Below are 22,324 nucleotides of genomic sequence, written 5' to 3'. Positions count from 1 at the left end.
TGTCGCAAGACGTAGGAATACCTGAGAAGCTGGCCCCTGAAAATAGCAGAGGTCCAGCTGGGGCTGTCCTCCCAATGTGGGCAGGGCTCAAGTCGGACAATGGCCCACCTAATGTCCCACATGCTGGCGGTGGTGTATTCAGACCATGATGGGTGTTTGAGGGGAGCACAGCAGACACAAGGAGGTGAGTACAGGGCATATTCCTAACTGTCACATGGCCAAGTTAATGTGTTAGGTTCTGACATCTTCCCCTGATGATTATTGATGAGCAATGTGTGACACAGTAGATGAGTGACTGTTTGTGTAGCTATGTAATGTGGTGCATACTGATGTGCCTTGCCTATTGGCCCAGGGACGTAGGATACAGCTGTGTACATTCCGCAAACAATTTGCTATTCAGGGACAACACAAGGCTATGTACATTGATCAATTAAGTAATGTTTGTTGTTGTAGTGGGCTTAAATTCTATGCAACAGACTACTCCAATGTGTTTTAGGCCAAAGGTAAGGAAGTCAAGGATCACTGTCCTCAGCCATTTATCTGGTCAAATGAGTATACTGACATCTGCCACCCAGAAACTACTTGTCTTCAGCATGTGAAGGATGCTGGTGTCTCACTACTGTCTGTAATGTGAAGGTGGCCATCATTCTTGTGACAGAGCATACATTGTTATTTGGGTGCAGCTGGAGATCAGTACTTTCCCTTGGTAAGTGGGGAATCTCCATTGACATGATTTATGTGCCATCACTGCTGCCAACATTCATGTTAACATGTGTCCCTTTCTCTTTTGACAAAATGTGTACACGGATGTACAACTACCTGTGTTAATGGGATGATTTCTGTATTCCCTCAGATATATGTGCATGCTTACCTGTGTGTGGAATAGGGCATTTGTAACGGGGCTACCCTTCATGTTGTACCACAGACAGGAGTGTGTCACCATTGATTGTTGGCTGACAGACCCTCATCCGTCATTGCATGTCATTTGGCATTTACAACTGTAGCAGCAATAAGGGACAGGATGTGTATGACTAGATTTTTTAGCCAGTATGTGCATATTGAGGCCATTGATGTGGCATCATGTAGCAACAAAATGCACTGCACATGTGTAATGGATAAGGTTTGTAACATGACTGTTGGAATGCATCATTAACCCATACTGTGCCCTGGACAAGGTGATCTCGTCCAGGGCACCGGTTCCCAGGTGCCTTGGACGAGATCACCTCGTCCTGCACCCGGGAACAGGGGGGAGCGCTAACGCTCCCCCCTGTGCTCCCCCCCCCCAAGGCAGGAATGAAAGGGGAAGCCCTTCCCCTTCCACCCCCGACCCCCCAGTGACGTCAGCGTACATCGCGCGCTGACAATCACAGAGGGCCTCTTCCCATCGCGATCGAAAGAGAAATGCAATCACGTGGGGGAGGCCCAGAGAGGAATTTCCTTCCCTTTGAAGTCTCTCTGAGCGTTTCAAAAGCCGGATTGCTTGCAATTCGGCTTTTGAAACGCCCACTAGACACCAGGGATTTTTTTTTTTAATGAAATGGACATAAGGGAGCGCTCCCTTGGGCAAGGGTCGCTCCCGGGGGGGCATTTCTTTGGAAGGCCTTTTCTGCCCCCCCGGCGATGTCACGCAGGGGGAGCGACCCCGTAAGCAAGGGTCACTCCTAGGGGGGATTGCAGGGGGTGGGGAGACAAATTTATTTTAGGCCATTTCTGCCCCCAGGGGGGGCAGAAACCTCTAGACGCCAGGGCAATTTTTTTTTTTTGTGTTTTGTTTTTGTTTGTTTGTTATTTTAGAGATGGGCAGCGACCCATTAGGCAAGGGTCACTCCCCTGGGGGGCAAATTGTATTTAGACCATTTCTGCCCCTTTGGGGGCAGATCGGCCGATTTTTGCTGCGCCAATCTGCCCCCAAGGGGGGCAGAAACCACTAGGCACCGGGGATTTTATTTTTGCGCCAATGTCACGCAGGGGGAGCGACCCCGTAGGCAAGGGTCGCTCCTGGGGGTTGGGGGGTAGGGGGATGGGGGGCACATTTATTTTAGGCCATTTCTGCCCCTCTAGACGCCAGGGCAAATTTGTTTTTTGTGGGGTTTTTTTTGTTTGTTTTTTTAGAGATGGGGTGCGACCCATTAGGCAAGGGGCATTCCCCTGGGGGGAAAATTGTATTTAGACCATTTAGGCAACGGGGATTTTTTTTTTGCGCCAATGTCACGCAAGTGGAGCGACCCCGTAGTCAAGGGTCAGGGGTGTGGGGGGGCAACTTTATTTTCTGCCCCCCCTGGGGCCATCTGAGCTAGAGGCCAAAATCCACAGGTAGGCACTTTGCAAAAAACACCTCTGTTTTCTGTGAAAAAATGTGATATGTCCACGTTGTGTTTTGGGCCATTTCCTTTCGTGGGCGCTAGGCCTACCCGCACAAGTGAGGTACCATTTTTATCGGGAGACTTGGTGGAACGCTGGGTAAAAGGAAATTTGTGGTTCCTCTCAGATTCCAGAACTTTCTGTCACCGAAATGAGAGGAAAAAGTGTTTTTATGGCCAAATTTTGATGTTTGCAAAGGATTCTGGGTAACAGAACCTGGTCAGAGCCCCACAAGTCAACCCATCTTGGATTCCCCTGGGTTTCTAGTTTTCAGAAATGCGCTGGTTTGCTAGGTTTCCCTAGGTGCCAGCTGAGCTAGAGGCCAAAATCCACAGGTAGGCACTGTTTTCTATGAAAAAATGTGATGTGTCCACTTTGTGTTTTGGGGCATTTCCTGTCGCGGGCGCTAGGCCTACCCACACAAGTGAGGTATCATTTTTATCGGGAGACTTGGGGGAACGCTGGGTGGAAGGAAATTTGTGGCTCCTCTCAGATTCCAGAAATTTCTGTCACCGAAATGTGAGGAAAAAGTGTTTTTTTAGCCAAATTTTGAGGTTTGCAAAGGATTCTGGGTAACAGAACCTGGTCAGAGCCCCACACGTCACCCCATCTTGGATTCCCCTAGGTCTCTAGTTTTAAAAAATGCACAGGTTTGGTAGGTTTCCCTAGGTGCCGGCTGAGCTAGAGGCCAAAAGCTACAGGTAGGCACTTTGCAAAAAACACCTCTGTTTTCTGTCAAAAATTGTGATGTGTCCACGTTGCGTTTTGGGGCATTTCCTGTCGCGGGCGCTAGGCCTACCGACACAAGTGAGGTATCATTTTTATCGGGAGACTTGGGGGAACGCTGGGTGGAAGGAAATTTGTGGTTCCTCTCAGATTCCAGAACTTTCTGTCACCGAAATTTGAGCAAAACGTGTTTTTTTAGCCAAAATTTGAGGCTTGCAAAGGATTCTGGGTAACAGAACCTGGTCGGAGCCCCACAAGTCACCCCATCCTGGAATCCCCTAGGTCTCTAGTTTTCAAAAATGCACAGGTTTGGTAGGTTTCCGTAGGTGCCGGCTGAGCTAGAGGCCAAAATCTACAGGTAGGCACTTTGCAAAAAACACCTCTGTTTTCTTTAAAAAAATGTGATGTGTCCGCGTTGTGTTTTGGGGCATTTCCTGTCTCGGGCACTAGGCCTACCCACACAAGTGAGGTATCATTTTTATCGGGAGACTTGGGGGAACATAGAATAGCAAAACAAGTGTTATTGCCCATTGTCTTTCCCTACATTTTGTCCTTCCAAATATAAGAGAGTGTGTAAAAAAGACATCTTTTTGAGAAATGCCCTGTAATTCACATGCTAGTATGGTCATCCCGGAATTCAGAGATGTGCAAATAACCACTGCTCCTCAACACCTTATCTTGTGCCCATTTTGGAAATACAAAGGTTTTCTTGATAGCTATTTTTCACTCTTTATATTTCAGCAAATTAATTGCTGTATACCCGGTATAGAATGAAAACACACTGCAGGGTGCAGCTCATTTATTGGCTCTGGGTACCTAGGGTTCTTGATGAACCTACAAGCCCTATATATCCCCGCAACCAGAGGAGTCCAGCAGACATAACAGTATATTGCTTTCAAAAATCTGACATTGCAGAAAAAAGTTAGAGTAAAACATAGAGAAAAATTGCTGTTTTTTTCACCTCAATTTCAATATTTTTCTTTTTCAGTTGTTATTTTCTGTAGGAAACCCTTATAGGATCTACACAAATGACCCCTTGCTGAATTCAGAATTTTGTCTACTTGTCAGAAATGTTTAGGTTTTTGGGATCCAGTATTGGTTTCATGCCCATTTCTGTCACTGACTGGAAGGAGGCTGAAAGCACAATTTTTTTTAAAAATGGGATATGTCCCAGTAAAATGCCAAATTTGTGTTGAAAAATTGGGTTTTCTGATTCAAGTCTTCCTGTTCCTGAAAGCTGGGAAAAGCTGAAAAATTTATTTTCTGCCCCCCTTGGGGCTGGCTGAGCTAGAGGCCAAAATCCACAGGTAGGCACTTTGCAAAAAACACCTCTGTTTTCTGTGAAAAAATGTGATATGTCCACGTTGTGTTTTGGGCCATTTCCTTTCGTGGGCGCTAGGCCTACCCGCACAAGTGAGGTACCATTTTTATCGGGAGACTTGGGGAACGCTGGGTAAAAGGAAATTTGTGGTTTCTCTCAGATTCCAGAACTTTCTGTCACCGAACTGAGAGGAAAAAGTGTTTGTTTGGCCAAATTTTGATGTTTGCAAAGGATTCTGGGTAACAGAACCTGGTCAGAGCCCCACAAGTCAACCCATCTTGGATTCCCCTGGGTTTCTAGTTTTCAAAAATGCACTGGTTTGCTAGGTTTCCCTAGGTGCAAGCTGAGCTAGAGGCCAAAATCCACAGGTAGGCACTGTTTTCTATGAAAAAATGTGATGTGTCCACGATGTGTTTTGGGGCATTTCCTGTCGCGGGCGCTAGGCCTACCCACACAAGTGAGGTATCATTTTTATCGGGAGACTTGGGGGAACGCTGGGTGGAAGGAAATTTGTGGCTCCTCTCAGATTCCAGAAATTTCTGTCACCGAAATGTGAGGAAAACGTGTTTTTTTAGCCAAATTTTGAGGTTTGCAAAGGATTCTGGGTAACAGAACCTGGTCAGAGCCCCACACGTCACCCCATCTTGGATTCCCCTAGGTCTCTAGTTTTAAAAAATGCACAGGTTTGATAGGTTTCCCTAGGTGCCGGCTGAGCTAGAGGCCAAAAGCTACAGGTAGGCACTTTGCAAAAAACACCTCTGTTTTCTGTCAAAAATTGTAATGTGTCCACGTTGCGTTTTGGGGCATTTCCTGTCGCGGGCGCTAGGCCTACCGACACAAGTGAGGTATCATTTTTATCTGGAGACTTGGGGGAACGCTGGGTGGAAGGAAATTTGTGGTTCCTCTCAGATTCCAGAACTTTCTGTCACCGAAATTTGAGCAAAACGTGTTTTTTTAGCCAAAATTTGAGGCTTGCAAAGGATTCTGGGTAACAGAACCTGGTCGGAGCCCCACAAGTCACCCCATCCTGGATTCCCCTAGGTCTCTAGTTTTAACAAATGCACAGGTTTGGTAAGTTTCCCTAGGTGCCGGCTGAGCTAGAGGCCAAAATCTACAGGTAGGCACTTTGCAACAAACACCTCTGTTTTCTTTAAAAAAATGTGATGTGTCCGCGTTGTGTTTTGGGGCATTTCCTGTCTCGGGCACTAGGCCTACCCACACAAGTGAGGTATCATTTTTATCGGGAGACTTGGGGGAACATAGAATAGCAAAACAAGTGTTATTGCCCCTTGTCTTTCTCTACATTTTTTCCTTCCAAATGTAAGAGAGTGTGTAAAAAAGACATCTTTTTGAGAAATGCCCTGTAATTCACATGCTTGTATGGTCATCCCGGAATTCAGAGATGTGCAAATAACCACTGCTCCTCAACACCTTATCTTGTGCCCATTTTGGAAATACAAAGGTTTTCTTGATAGCTATTTTTCACTCTTTATATTTCAGCAAATTAATTGCTGTATACCCGGTATAGAATGAAAACACACTGCAGGGTGCAGCTCATTTATTGGCTCTGGGTACCTAGGGTTCTTGATGAACCTACAAGCCCTATATATCCCCGCAACCAGAGGAGTCCAGCAGAAGTAACAGTATATTGCTTTAAAAATCTGACATTGCAGGAAAAAGTTACAGAGTAAAACATAGAGAAAAATTGCTGTTTTGTTCACCTCAATTTCAATATTTTTCTTTTTCAGTTGTTATTTTCTGTAGGAAACCCTTATAGGATCTACACAAATGACCCCTTGCTGAATTTAGAATTTTGTCTACTTGTCAGAAATGTTTAGGTTTCTGGGATCCAGCATTGGTTTCACGCCCATTTCTGTCACTGACTGGAAGGAGGCTGAAAGCACAAATATTTTTAAAAATGGGATATGTCCCAGTAAAATGCCAAATTTGTGTTGAAAAATTTAGTTTTCTGATTCAAGTCTGCCTGTTCCTGAAAGCTGGGAAGCTGATGATTTTAGCACCACAAACCCTTTGTTGATGCCATTTTCAGGGAAAAAACCACAAGCCTTCTTCTGCAGCCACTTTTTCCCATTTTTTGGAAAAAAACTAAATTTTCACTGTATTTTGGCTAATTTCTTGGCCTCCTTAAGGGGAACCCACAAAGTCTGGGTACCTCTAGAATCCCTAGGATGTTGGAAAACAAGGACGCAAATTTGGCTTGGCTAGCTTTTGTGGACAAAAGGTTATGAGGGCCTAAGCGTGAACTGCCCCAAATAGCCAAAAAAAGGCCTGGCACAGGAGAGGGAAAAGGCCTGGCAGCGAAGGGGTTAAGTGACTTGCAGTTATGTTGGAATCACACTTGGTTGAGTACAACCATTCTTCCACAGACATCTGGGTTTGCAGAACCAAAATGAAGAACGTGATATATCTTCCCATTGGGCAACATGTTGAGGTCTTTCTACAAGTAGTTCCATATATCTGGGCCTCTCCAACATACAAAGGACTAATGGAATATACTGATGCAAACAGAGTATGTCGTAAGGGGTGCCAGACATTAGTGGTGATTTTCCTGGGGCTTGCTGATTCTTTGTGTTGTGGTTTTTAGGAACATATCTCCCTGTCAATTTGCACTTTATGTCTACAATGTACATTTCCATGCCGAATGCGAGGCATATCTGAGCAACATTAGTACTACCTCCATGATTCCATTGGGACAAATGTCACTTGGAGAAGTCTGCATTGTTGATATGTTTCCAGTGTGACATGAGTAATACTGTTGTCAGCAACATGGCATATTCTAGGAGCATCATTTCACACTGTTGCATTATTGGGTATGTGACAAATAAATGTCTGCTTGACCTAGTGTGGGATCTGTGGGAATGAATTGGGCTACTATTGTATGACAACAGGTAACTGAGGTATGCTCCATGAGGCAAAGCATTAAAGGTGACGTGGTCTCCTACTTCAATGGTTACATTTATTGCACAACTTCAGCCATGCAATTGTAGTTCTCTGAGAGCCTGATGTTCCTGTGGGTAACTATTAACAGTTCAAATGGCATGCTTTCATATGATGTGGTACTTGTAGGAGCCACTTTGATGTAGATTGTTGTGGAGGCCTAGTTGACATCATGGTAATGTTTGCTAATCACAGCTGGTGTTGAACTGGATTCAGGAACATGTGGTGACCCTCTTCCTCTTTATACTTTCAGCCTCATCACATGCAAGTGAAAGAGACAGGCCACAACCAAGTGGGGAAACATCTGGCCATGGTACCTCTGCTCAAGACACCACTGACACGGAGGGACTCAGTGGGCCAGAGGGTGAGGGGACTGCCACGGAGGAGACCAGATCTACATCCTCATCATCGGATTCATCCTCAAGTGGCTACTTCCTAGTGGTGGTGGACCCATCGAGACATACTCCTATACCATCTTTGTCAGACACACCCAATTCTAACATCACCCTAGTTGTAGCTCTCCACCAAGTTGCCGTGGCTGCTCACCCAAGAGGGAGGGCATCTACTTTGCCATAGCACCTCCGCCCCAGCCCCTGTCACCTCTGCTGCCCTGAGTGAGGAGGTTATTGACCCTCCAGCTTCAGCAGACCAGTGCTTTCCTGGAAGGCATTCAAAGTGCCATGTCTGGCCTAGAGAAATCTTTTCAGGCTCTGGCCTTCTCACTGACTGGAGATCCTGATTTTCCCCCACCACCCTCTTTCCATGCTAAATCCCCCATTCCCCTACCTATCCCAAGCACACACAAACATCTGCACGTACCCATCTCAACACACACAAGCAGCACCTATAAACGCAAACACCACCAAAACACACTGGCATGCAGGCAGCCATCACTTCAGCAAACACCCCCACCACCCTCACTGACCCACACACCACATCCAGCATACTCACAGGCACCACCACAACAATCAGTGAAATATCCACCACACCCACTATACCAACAGAAACCACCACAACAGACATGCAAACATCCACCATATCCACCAAACCCACATACACCACCCCAAAAGGCACACAGACATCCACCACATCCATCGTACCTGCAGACACCACCTGAAAACACACACAGACATCCACCACTACCAACATACCTGCAGACACCACCCCAGCAGTCACACACATCCACCACTCTATCACCCAGCACCTCAACCTCCCAACCCCAAGACACATAAATACCCACACTCACAGATGAAACTAACACCACCCAAGACATCTACACTGGCACACCAGACAACCACTCCCTAAATCTCCAAATAGCCACTTTATGAGGGCCATCACCGTATTCCAAAGGAGAGTTTCCTTTTCAACCTCTCCCTTTCCCCTGTTCCATCCAAAACCCCCTCCCAAACCCAAGAGGCCAATGCCCACATCCCAACCCATCCCTTTCACATCAAAGTACTCCCCTGACACACCTGCCCCCCCGCAAGCACCCATACCCCAACCCCCAAGAAGAAGCCCACCCCTTCTAGGAAGCAGCCCACCCCTCTCAAACCCAAACCCACCCATTCCAAATCTGACCCCAAAAGGATGATCCTTGAGGTGCCTGTCTTGATGTGTATACCTTGCAGCTACTTCATCTAGATGTATGTCCCATGCAGTTGCTGTTTATGTGGTTTCTTGTCTTGCACTTCCACACTGTGCAGATAGGCATGCCATTGGCTCTAGTATTGTTTGCCCATGAGATACATGTAGGGCCAGCTCCTGTGCAAATGTTGTTTTAGCTGTGTGTGCAAAGTAATTTGTGTCCAAGTGCAGCATCTTTCCCTGAGTGCTCCTGGTGCCCGCATCCCTATTGTGCAGGTTTTTTTTGCACAGTGAGCTTTGGCTATTTGTCTCTATTCTGCATTCTATTGTCCTTCTATTATGTTGCAGTGCGGTTGATGTGTGGGTCCATTACAGGGATGTTTACTGGGAGGGTGTTTGTGTTAAATGTTACATCCATACATATGTGCATTGAATCTGATGACAGTCCATGGCATGTGTGCAATGTGAGGGTGTCAGTTGTATTGGTATTTGTGATGTTGCTGTGTTGTTGGTGTTGTGTGACACAATGGTGTGTACTCTTCACTGTCCCTATGCTTAAGATGTGCAGATGTGTTTAATTGTGTGGCAGTGCAGTGTGAGTGACCTGTCCAAAGGGGACTTTTAATGGTTGTGAATGTTTCCTTCTCCGGGAATAACTCAGACAGTAAACACAATCACAAGAGTACTTGGTGCCTGTAGCGTGAGCCCCCTATCATATGAATAGGGGTGCAATGATCTGTTTTTGAGTGTAATGACACAGGTAGGTGTGTGTTCTTACCGTTGGTTGTGTCCACGGTGGTGTGGAATTTGGGCTCCATCGATGAGCAGCAGCAGAACATGTGTGATGGGCTCCATGGCAGCACAGGATGTCTAATGCTGCCTGCAAGTGAGTTGCTCCTTTTATGTTCTTGGTTGCTGGCTGCTTGGTCATGGTGGTTGGACTGCCATGTTGATACTGTCATTGTGCAACCTCATAATGAGTCTGGAGGAAACACAGGCTCCGCCGGCCTGTTTGTCCTGCTTTGCCACCTCGACGGTCTGCTCTGGCTAGCTGTGCCAACAGAATCGCAGCAGTCTTTGTTCGATAGGCCCAGATGTCTCATAATATAGTCGTCCGGCCACCAGACTGATGGCGGTCAAACCACCACTGCCGCCAAGGCGGTGCATGGACCGCCAAACTTGTAATGAGGCCCTAAGTCCAAAATATTACAATGTTTAAATAGCATAGTCTACCATGCTCATGGTACTTAAAACATCAGCCAGTGATAAAGACATATTTCAAAAGGTTTCAAATTTTGTATAACAAAAGTGGTGGACAATCACAAAGAGCAGATACAAATAGCTTCATGCTCTCTTCACCCCAAAATTAACAAAAGGTATGTACTTATTCAAAACATAAAATAGGCCGCACACTGGGTATTCTGATTCCAAATCAAAAGAGTCAAAATTAACAGAGAACCCAAATATCAGGCAGGATTTCACTACTTGTTCAACAATTTCATCACTACTACCACCAACTGACAAGATGCAAATAAACAATACCTAATGCACACACAGTATTTTGCATGAGAACAAGGTGCTTGCATTCGGTGATAAATTCAGGTTTAGTAGTCTAAGTACACCAGGCCACCTTCCCAAAGAAGAGAGAGAAGTTAGCCTCAGTGGGACAAATAATGAAAACAAATTCAATTATTTTGATTAACTATAACTTGTGCCCGAAGGTAACTATAACTCACCCCCTCGGCATTCACAGTTTTGTCACCAATAATTTTACTCCAATTGTTACAGTGTTATTATCAATGATGAAGTCATTGAAGATGTCATGAATGATGTAATATCTAGGGTAATAAGCAGTGCGTGGTTGAGGGTGCAAGTTATAGTTACCTAGGGGCATGAGTTATGTTTACTTGAAATAACTCTAACTATAAAAGCTGAATGTCTATGGTTTGGTTTGTGTAAAATCTGAACCTAACTATGACGCTCCTGACACTTTGTTTTTTCAATGAATTTCTACGGTTTATTTAAGTAAGACGTCCATTGCAACATACGGTCAGTGGGGGGGGGGGGTTTAGATGCAGGTGATGGCCTAGCATTGTGCTGCCCCTTCCCAAACTTGCTGCTCCTGACACTCCCTTGCCATCCATCATGCAAGTCAATGCCCCTGCTCTCTCTCATTGCAGGCCTGTGTGGTCATTGTTTTGCTTTTGCTACTGCCCTTGCCACAAGCCCTGAACAGTTAGCTTGCTGCCCCATTCAGCTCCTCCCTACCCTCTGTTGTCTGAGTCCATGCACCCTTCCTCCTGCCTTTCATGGAAGGACGTGCTGCCACTGCACTACACTTAGCTTGATGTCCCTGCCTACTCCTCCTGCCTTCCATTGCCAATTCTATTCCCTATCATTGCCCTCCCGGTTAGCTCTGTGCTTAGCTTGCTGCCCCTACTCTCCTTCACTCTGCCCTCTGATGTCTGTATGCATGCCCCTGCTGCCTAATTTTTTGCCCGACATTTTCCATGGATCTGCCACTGCCCATCCTATCTACTCTGAGTGTTCTGTTGGACTGCTAAACTGCTACTACCTTTGCCGCCTGCCTAGCTTGGTCAGGTGGCTGCCACCTCTACCCCGCTTGCCTGAGTTCCATGACCTACTCCCTCCCTCTCTTCTGTCCTCCATGGCCCTTTGTGCATCCCCTCCCTCTTGCCCACCATGACTATTGTGCTGCCACCAACCCTCCCGCTTGCCATGCATTGTTTTCTGTGCTGCCACAGCCCCTCCCACCTGCCATGTGTGGTCAGCTTGCTGCCCCTGACTCCCTCCTAGCTTTCCTCTGTTGTCTGTGTTTATGCCATTATAGTCTGATTGTTGCCCTCCATGGTGTGCTGTGCTTCCACTGTCCATCCCACCTGCCCTCCATTGTCAGCTTGCTGCCCTTGCCCTGCCCCTTTTTCCTTGCACTCTGTTGTCCATGTGCAGGACCCTATACCCTTCCTCCTACTTTGGTCTATTGTCATGCCCCTGCCCTTTCCCTCCTTCAGTTCATAGTCTGTTATGCTGCAACTGCCCCCCCCCAGTCTGTCTATTATGGTCAGCTTGCTGCCCTTACCTCTTTTCTATCTGCTTTCTGTTGTCCATGTGCATGGCCATGTGCTCTCCCTATTGCTTTCTATAGTCCATTGTTCTGCACTGCCATCCTGCTTGCCTTGTGTGGTGCATTGTGCAGTTACAACCTCTGACGCCTGCCCTGTAAGGTCAGTTTGGTGCACCTGCCCATCTCTCTCCTGCCCTCTGTTATTCAAGTCCATACCCCTACACCATTCCTCCTACCCTCCGTGATCCATCGTGCTATACTTGCCAACATTTTGAACTTGATAAGAGGGAGATTAAAAAAAAGAAAACCTGGGGATTTTCCCCATTGACTTACATTGAAAAGGAGGAGATTTTAGGCAGAAGACAGATAAAATAAAGCCATTTTGGGCTCCAAAACATCAGGAGTCCCCGGCCTGAATCAGTTCTGTTGGCATGTATAGGTGTACTGCTACTGACTCTTCTTTCTGCTCTCAGTGGTCTGTTATATTGCCAGAGCCTTTCTTGACTTTCCTGCATGGTTTGTTTGTTGCCCCTGCCTTCTTTCCTCTGCAGTCCATGGTTCGTTGTGCTGCCAAAGCCCATCCTGCCTGCCCAGCATAGTCAACTTGTGCCCTCTGCACCCTCCTCCCTGCCCTCAATAATCCAAGCCCATTCCCCTGACATCTGCCTCCCCACAGTATTCTAAAGAATAACTAAATTGCTAACATTATATATTTATTACAAAAGTGTGGCACACCTTACGTCATATTGATGCAGTCAAACCTGAGAATTAATTATATGAGAGAATCTTATTCCCATAGAAATTATGGTTAGTGCTTTATGGGCCAGTTGTCCGACATTTTGTTTTGCGACTCACAATTTGCGATTTGTTTGTGAATTGCAAATTACAAGTCTCAAAACAAACTGTACAACAGTGTGAACCACACTATTAATGATTCCAAAATGGGTCCCAAGGGTCCTGCCTCATTAATATTCATGAGGCAGGTCGCAATTTGCAACCCATTTGGGAATGGCCAGACATACAGGGATGGTGGCCTATTCGGGTCAGCAGACCACCATGTTTGTGACTGCTTATTAAGTAAAGCAGAACTGCCTGTTCTGAAAAAAACATTTTGTTACCATTCATAATGGGGAATGGGTCCATTGGGGCACACTTCCTGTTTCCAAATGGGTTACCACCAACCTGAAGATGGTGGTAACTGCAAATGTTTTGCGAAAGCATTCCCGGTCGCATAACATTCTTACATCCCCATGGGAGTTGCATTTAGGAAGGGGTGCCCTTGGCACGCCCTTTCCTAATAGTGAGTCGCAAACACATTTTGCGAGTCAGCAATAGGTTACCTGCTTGCAAAATGGCGATCATACATTCCAAAGGCATATTCACGGGTCGCAAAGGGCCTGATGGGCCATTTGCGAATGGTAAAATCCTTTCTACATTTGGGTCTATAAAACTGAAATGAGGACATATTTTCTGAGTTCTCAAATAGTGACAAAGCACTTTTAAATGATTTGTTATCTTTGTGTTTTTTATCCAGTTGATCACTTGATTATATTTTACTCTTCGAGGAGAGGCTGTGGCGTTCCCGTCTGAACTTCAGACTTTGCAACTAGGAAACCAGGTTCAACTTTCGGCATCAGAGCAATATGCTGTGATTCACTTGGGGGGTCATTACGTCTTTTGGCGGTGGCAGTAATACCGCCAGCAGGCACACAGAGAAGACCACCAAATAATAACTTTGGTGGTCTTCTCTATGGAATACAACCAAAGCACCGCCGGCACCGCCACTGTGGTCCGACAGACACGGACGACTGAACCTGCAGGCTGTTGGAGAACATGTTTCAGCCAGACAGATTACGAGGCTGCACACCACCAAGATTTCCACTGAGGTCACACCACCACGGAAACCCTGGCAGAAACAAACTCTATAAAAGGAGACACTCACCTACAGGAAGCCATACACATCCAGAGTCAGTTTGAAACCACAACTAGACGTCATCCTGCTGCTTCTGCTCAACGAAACACTTCAGAATATTTGCTGCCGCTGATGACAGCAACCGTAAGTACACACACTTACCTGTTACTGTTGTATATTGTTAATTTTTGCACACTTACACAACATACCATCGGGAATGGGGTGTGAGGGCAACATTCACACATAACTGTAAATGACATGCACACTCACATACAGCCACACAGACAACCGCACATACAGAGTACACACACTAGAGCCGGAACACACACATGTAAAAACACCCACATACACAGAAACACAGCAGAGGCCCAGTCTCACACAAAACACACAACACGTTACAATAACACCACAACTGCAGCATCATCAACACATTGGCAAGCCCTCACACTACACACTACCCAAGGACACATACAACAGAGCCTACAACCAACACGGAACAAACACACACAATAATGCAATCAGACAGCTTACCAATCGACAAACACATCACACACACAGTCATCGTACCTATCATTACATGCACAAAACATGCACACTCACACAGTCAAAGCACACAAGCCCACACACAGAAACAAACACATGTCAACACAAACACCACACAATACCATGACAACAACATATCTGCTACATACACATGCCCATCACACTACCCATACCCTATCCCTTGGGAACAAAAGCACTACACACACCCACACATACTGGCCATACTATACAGGAAGCACAAAGACAACACACACACGTAAATACTGACATACAACCAATGTCAGCCAGGAACAACTCTAACCTAGTAAAAGAAATGCAGGACAAAGATGTAACCAGGGAACCAAAACATGGTTGGTCTGAAAATATATTTATACCATAAATGTGAAGAGAGTCAAAGGCCATAGGCCGGTCCATAGTCACAATAATATGCACCAAAGGCACATATTGGTGCCCTTAATTTGACGTCTGACTGCCATGTTACATCCACAGGTAGGGGCATCAAGAGGGCAGGCAGGCACCTCAGGTAGTATCTGGGAGGGGGTGGTTGAGGGGGAGTTTGGGCTTAGGCTTGGGAGGGGGCTTTGGGATTTGGCTTGCGGGGTTTAGGTGTAGATTTAGGTTTAGGTTTGGGGAGGGTTAGGTCTTCATGGGAGGGATAGACTTCTTGGTGGGGGAGGGTCATGGGTACTTGCAGGGGGTAGGAGGGGATGGGCTTGGGGGGATAACAGCACGCAAACTCAGAAAGGAAAGCTTTTTAGACACACAGGGATGGTCATAGTGAAAGGGTTTGGGTGTAGAGGGAGTGGCTATATGAGGTGTTGGTGTGGATGTCTTGGGTGCGTGTTTGTGGGAAGTATGCTTGTGGGTGGTAGGTGTCTGATGGGTGGGTGAGTGAGGGTGTTTATTTATTTTGGGCTGAGTGGGGAGGAGGTGCTGGGAGATGCCATGGTGGGTGCGTGTTTGTCTGTCGGGTGGTGCCTGCAGGTGTGGTAGATGTGCTGCATGTAGGAGTGTCAGTGGTTGTGATGTGTGTGGGTATGGTGACTGGGGTGGATGTCTGAGGGTCTGCTGTGGTGCTGTCTCTGGGAAGGATTGGTGTAGTGGCTGGAACTGTGAATATTGGTGTGGTGCCTGTAGGTGTGTCTGGTGTGCTCTCTGTGATACTGTGGGTGGTGGGGGTGTCAGGGCAGGCTGTGACTGTTGCTGTATGTGCATCTGAATGTTGCTTGTGAGTATGCTGGTGGTGTGTCCTGTGGTGCTTATGTTTGTCTGAGCTACCCTTGGATGTTGAGGTGGATGCATGCCTGTCTGTTTGTGTACTTCGGCTGGGTCGGGAAAGAGGGGTTTGGGATTGGGAAGAGGAAGGTGGAGGGGGGACGGTAGACAAAGGGTGACTATCTGCCCTCAGTGTGGAGGCCAGAGCCTGAAAGGATCTCTGTAGGCCAGCCATTGCACCGTAAATGCCCTCCAGGAACGCATTACTCTGCTGGATTTGAGTTGCCAGTCCCTGGATGGCATTCACGGTGGTCGACTGACCCACAGAGATGGAGCTCAGGATGTCAATAGCCTCCTCACTGAGGGCAGCATGGAGAAAGGATAACAGAGGCTAGGGCAGAGGTGCCTGCGGCAAAGGAGATTCCCACCCTCTTGGGTGAGTGGGCAAGGCCAACTGGGTGGGGAGCTACCAGAGATCAGTGAAAGAAAGGGTGTTGGTGGACAGAGATGGTGCTGGGGTGGTCCCAGATGGGTCCGCCACCTCCAGGGAGTATCCACCGGAGGAGGATTCCAAATATGATGAGGTGGATCCTGTCTCCTCCGTGGCACTCCCCTCAGCCTTCGGGCCACTGAGTCCCTCAGTGTCGATGTTATCAAGACTTGAGGTCCCATGGCCACCAGCTTCCCCACTTGGCTGTGCCCCGTCTCTTTCGCCCTGCCGATGCTGATGGTGGAAAACAGGAAGAGAGGGAGAGTCATCACATTCTTTTCATACACTTACATCACACTGAACACATCATTCACATTACATCCAGTTGTACTGCACACCCAGGTAGAACCAGGTTAGTGCCAACATTATGTCGAAACAACATACTATCTACAACCCTACATTACAACAATGTCACACACCAGCTAAGCCACTTATCACACCCCTACTATACCATCATATCAGTAGAGCTATCACAATAACCATTCCAGGACAACCTGTCTTGGCAACATAATTTTGAGTCCCAATCCATAGCAACATAATCAACCAACAACCAAGAAATGGGAAATAGTGGTAACATAAATTTCCAGATATCACATACACAAAATCCACACATTCCTACAATATTATCTGATGTCATGTACCAGTAAATGAACCATATCATATGGCAAACACAAGACAGCATGTTGCATACAAGCCTAAATCATTTCATGTCACAGAGTCCACAACCTTCACAATTTAAATTTGCAAACATGCAACACCTATATTTGGCTTTTCCTAATTTTGAGTATGATAGAGTCTAAACACTTCACCAACACATGTATCAATAGTGATGTAGGAAAGGATGATACCTACTTTGTTGACGTACTCATCTTAGACATTCTCCACCTGTAAACTAAGTCTTGCACACTCATAGGGGCCTAATTAGCCCATAGCCTTCGCCCACAGACAATCAAAGTTACCATAACTACTCCTTAAATATAATGGACACCTGTCAAGTGCATGAAGGCCATACACAGTGCAACGTATTATGATGAGTGGTAACAACAATAGCCCCATTTTGGAGTGGCAACATCACTATCCACACTTCAGACATGAGTAGTCTGACATCTGTATCGGAATTTGTCAATGACAAGAAACAACATTGGAGAATACCATGATGGGGACATACACCTTGAGGCTAGCCAAATTACTGACTATACATACCATTCCACACACATGCCCCTGTGAACTACAACACCTGCACCACAATGTAGTCAGTGAAAACAATAAGTTTCCATACTAAAAGCAATCAAAACCTATCCAATATAGCAAAAGAAAGTATGCCTATGATACATTGCAATGTTTATTTATGACAGACCCTTACATTGTACACATGATGTTGGCAGAAACCAGTGAATAATGTACCTGTTCATAAGATGTCTTGGCCTATTTAGTATGGTCACAACAAACTGAATAAGGAAAAAGCTGTGTAGCCACTTACCATTCAAATGATATGTACATGGTACTAACATTCAGAGCTCTGATAACAATGTTTGTGTTGCAATAGTAGTTTAGCAATACGTCCATGGTTTCCAACATGTAGGATGTCCACTCAGATGAGAGATTACAAGGGGCAATGTACAGCCCTCACTTACCAAATGGGTTCACTTTCTACCAGCTCTGAGTAAGTTTAGCAAGTATGGCATGTGAAATGTCAGATGGACATCAAAGCCTCACATGAAGTGGTCACTCATCAGAAACCTCATGAAAATTAGGAATAACTAAAACTTGTCAGAGACTATGTTGCACATAGACAAGGATCAAGGGGCATTGGAATGGACAGATGGCAAACACCTGAACAATGTAACCATCATGATATTGGGAGCATGGTTTTGTAGGTGACAAATTACAACCAGCAGGGGTAAGGGGATCTGATTACAGTATTTAGGCAAATGTTGCTTAGGTATGTGCTATGTACAACTTTTTCACTGTTTCATGTGACATAATCTAGCTTTATCAGTGACGTTGGTGTGATCATACTTATGATGTATAGATTGAGTCATGCACATATTTTCTAGTTTTGTTCCACATAGTTACCCTGGCATGAGAAGAGAAAGACAATCTCCAGTGTACCGTCCACTACCAGACCTGCACAGAATTGAGGAGCGACATGTAATCCAAATATACCGCCCGGCAAGGCAGTCAATCATGGATCTCTGTTGTCAGTTGAAGCCAGATCTGGTGCCTGCCATTCGTAATCCCAATTGCATACCTGCAATTGTCCAAGTCATGTCAGTGCTACACTTCCTGGCCACTGAGTCCTTTCAAAAAACAGTGGCCCTAACTGCAGAGATGTCTCAGCCCATGTTCAGTATGGTTTTGAATGCTGTACTCTGCATTGTTGAAACACCTGGACAGTTACATCAGATTTCCCCAATGTGAGGATTTGGCCTATGTAAATGCTGCTTTTTCTGCTTAGGGACACATTCCACATGTGATTGGAGCCATAGATGGCACCCATGTTACCTTGGTTCCCCCAAGTGCCCATTAACAGGTATATAGGAACAGGAAAAACTTCGACTCCATCAACGTCCGAGTGGTCTGTTTGGCTGACCTCTACATTTCAAAAGTTTGTGCTAAGTATCCTGTGTCAGTCCATGATTCCTTCATTGTGCGTGTTAGAAATGGGGTCTTTGGTTGGCCGTCAGGTTACCCCCTGTCGAAGCAAGGACCCTCACTCTGGTAAGGGTAAAGGAGAAACACACTCAGCTAACCCCCGCTGACCCCCTTGGTAGCTTGGCATGAGCAGGCAGGCTTAACTTCAGAGCCTAGTTGTAAAATATTTGTACCAACACACACAGTAACTCAGTGAAAACACAGGTTTAGAAAAATAGGTAGTATTAATCAGGACCAAAATGACAAAAATCTAACATACACAAGTCAAGTTATTAATTTTAAAAGCAAAAAGAGTCTTAAATCCTTTTGCAAGCAGTAAAAACACTGTTGCATTGAAAAGTACCTGGGTAGCGTCAAAATAACACGCACAGGCGAGTGTGCGTCAAAAAAGGTTAGCGATGCGTCAATTTCTCACACGCAATCAAGACTGTGCGTCATTTCTTCTTCTCCGGTCGGGTTGGCGTGCATCATTTTTCCCCTTCGCAGGAGAGTGATGCGTCGATCTGTGAAAGCATGCAGCTCTGGGCAGGGGCTGCGTTGTTTTTCCACTCCCAGCAAGGTTTGCATTGAAAATCCTGCTGCACGGTATCAGCAAAACCGCGCAATGTGGGTTGCGTCATCAGCCTCCATTTTTCAATCTTGGTCTGCCAGCTTCACCTGTCAAGGCCCCCAGGAACTGGATAGGGCACCACTTGTCAGGGCAGGAGTCTCAACAGAGAGTCCAGGTGCTGGCAGGAGAAGTCTTTGATGGCTCTGAGACTTCAACAACAGGAGGCAAGCTCAGGACAAGCCCTTGGAGACTTCTTCACAAGCAGGAATGCACAACAAAGTCCAGTATTTGTCCCCTTGTGGAGGAGCAGCAACTGGCGGATAGCTCCACAAAGCACAGTCACAGGAAAGGCAGTACTACTCCTCAGCTCTTCTCCAGGCAGAGCTTCCTCTTGATGTCCAGAAGTGATCTTAAGTCTGTGGTTTTGGGTGCCCTTCTTATACCCATTTTGGCCTTTGAAGTAGGCTTACTTCAAAGGAAAGTTGCTCTTGTTTGTGAAATCCTGCCTTGTCCAGGCCAGACCCCAGGCACACATCAGGGGGTTGGAGACTGCATTGTGTGAGGGCAGGCACAGCCCTTTCAGTTATAAGTGACCACTCATCCCCTCCCTCCTAGCACAGATGGCTCATTAGGATATGCAGGCTACACCCCAGCTCCCTTTGTGTCACTGTCTAGAGAGAGGTGCAAACAGCCCAATTGCCAAACTGACCCAGACAGGAATCCACAAACAGGCAGATTCACAGTATGGTTTAAGCAAGAAAATGCTCACTGTCTAAAAGTGGCATTTTCATCAACCAGTACTTAAGCTGAATCAAGGTATGTGATGTCATGTAATAAAAGTGGCTAAATGGGGTATTGGTGAGGTTAAAGATTCCAGATAAGGTTCATATTATGACCCTCAAAGGGGTCATAAGTGGCTCCAAAGCCCATGACTCAAACATGCATGCAGACTGTAACTTGGAGCTGTATACAGAACTGTTATGTACATAGTCTAATGTTTTCACAATGCACAAAGTAACATATGTACGTATGATTTTGTAGTGTAATGTGACCTATACCTTCTGTTTGTCAATTTCAGATTGACTGTTTGGCTCATCCCCATTTGGCAATATCAGATAGTGTCACAGGCAGATGGGATTTGCTGACTGACATGTGAAGTGAACATGGAGAATAGGTACTATCTGGTGATTAAATCATGATGCCGGGGGCTCAGAGACAATTTTTATCTATCTTTCACTCTCCTCCTCTCTCTTTGTCAGTACGTATTGCAGACCAACGTGGATCTGCTATACCATCTCTGGTTGAGTGCCACCACTATATGTAAGGTGGTCCGCCAGACATTGCAGTGCCGGTCTGACGAGGCGATAGCCCAATGATGATGCTTAGCATCCTAATCGATGCTTGAGGGCTCTTCTGCCAAGTACTGATTTCTTTCATCCCTGTGTATAGTGCTTTTTGGAACAGTGTACTCAGTTTTTCTTGAGATTCATGTTTAGGGAGATCGTACACTGGACCACAATTCTCCCAGTCCCTCCTTTTTTTCACCACTGTATGGATGTACTACAAGTACATCCAGTTTCCCATAGAGTTTCCTCCCAACCCCCAGGTGAGTATATGACATTGTTAAGAAGGTTTTCTCAAAGGCCAGTTTGGTAGGGGACACAGCTGTAGCTGTGTTTTTTGTAATAGTACTGGTAGTGGGCCATAGAATTGCTGCCGTTGCCATGAACTGTAAGGCAGTGGTACATTCAGGAGGGATTACATTGATTGTTAGTTTCACATGCAAGAGATTTTAAAATGTTGTACACTGTTTTGGATTTCTTACAGGTGGAACAGTGGCTGCTGGAGTTGTAATGCTGTCAGTCCCTGTACTTCACATGCCATACACAAACACTGGCCCAGGTGAGTTTAGTTGATGTGTGGCATGCCAGAGAGGGGTATTTAGGAATTTGAACACAGGGGTGTTGGGTGCTTTGGGCACTGAGGTGGGAAAAGGTGACCAGTGAGCATGCAAAACAAGTTTTTGGGTGACATGAATGGTGTAGTGACTTACCAGATTCCACTCCCCCAGCTATTCCTATCAGGCCCTCAAGATACAGGATGTCCAAGGCCTTCTCCTCTCATGATGTGAAAGTAGGGGGAGGAGGTGGGGGTCCACTGCCAGTCTTATGGACTGCCAGCTGGTGCCTGGCAACCATAGAACGTACCTTACCCCTGACGTCGTTCCACCTCTTCCTGAGGTCCTCCCTTGTGCATGGGTAACTGCCTACAGAATTCACCCTGTTGACTATCTTTTGCCACAACTCATTTTTCTGGCTATTGAAGTGTGCTGGAACTGTGCTGCAAAAATGTATGGCTCTTCTCTGACAACTTCGTTCACCATGCCTCTCAACTCATCGTCAGTGAAACATGGATGTTTTTGTGAGGACATGATAGTGGTGGAAGACACGGTGAGGTAGTTAAAAATGTGTTGGAAATTTTTTTGTGATGAGGTGTGGGTGCTATAATGTGAGTGGGCAACGGTTGTTGTGTATTGTGTGGGATACAAAATTATGTGTTGTGTATGTTGTAAAAATGTGGGATGAGTGCTGAGTGAAATGTGTAGGGGTACCTATTGTTTGTTTTGCTAGTTCTTTTTATCTTTTTCTAGTGTCTGGCTGTGAGTGGGGTTCTGGTTGCAAAGGATTGTGGGTTGTTCAGGGGGGTGTTTTATTGTGGAGTGTGTAGGTGTGTTCGGAGCGTGGATGTGTGTCAGGTACGGGGTATTCAAACTATCCAATGTGGTTTTGTGTTCTGACTGATGTGACTTCAGACCCCCGCGGTTCGCACCGCCTATGTTTTTCCACCCTGGAAGAACCGCTCTCGTGATTTGTGGACTGTAATTTGATCAGACGCTTTTTGGAACCCTGATAGTGCTGGTGGTC

The sequence above is a fragment of the Pleurodeles waltl genome, chromosome 4_1 (genome assembly GCF_031143425.1).
Source record: "Pleurodeles waltl isolate 20211129_DDA chromosome 4_1, aPleWal1.hap1.20221129, whole genome shotgun sequence".
NCBI lineage: Eukaryota > Metazoa > Chordata > Amphibia > Caudata > Salamandridae > Pleurodeles > Pleurodeles waltl.
The sequence above is the reverse complement of the archived record's forward strand: the minus strand, read 5'-3'. Positions refer to the sequence as shown.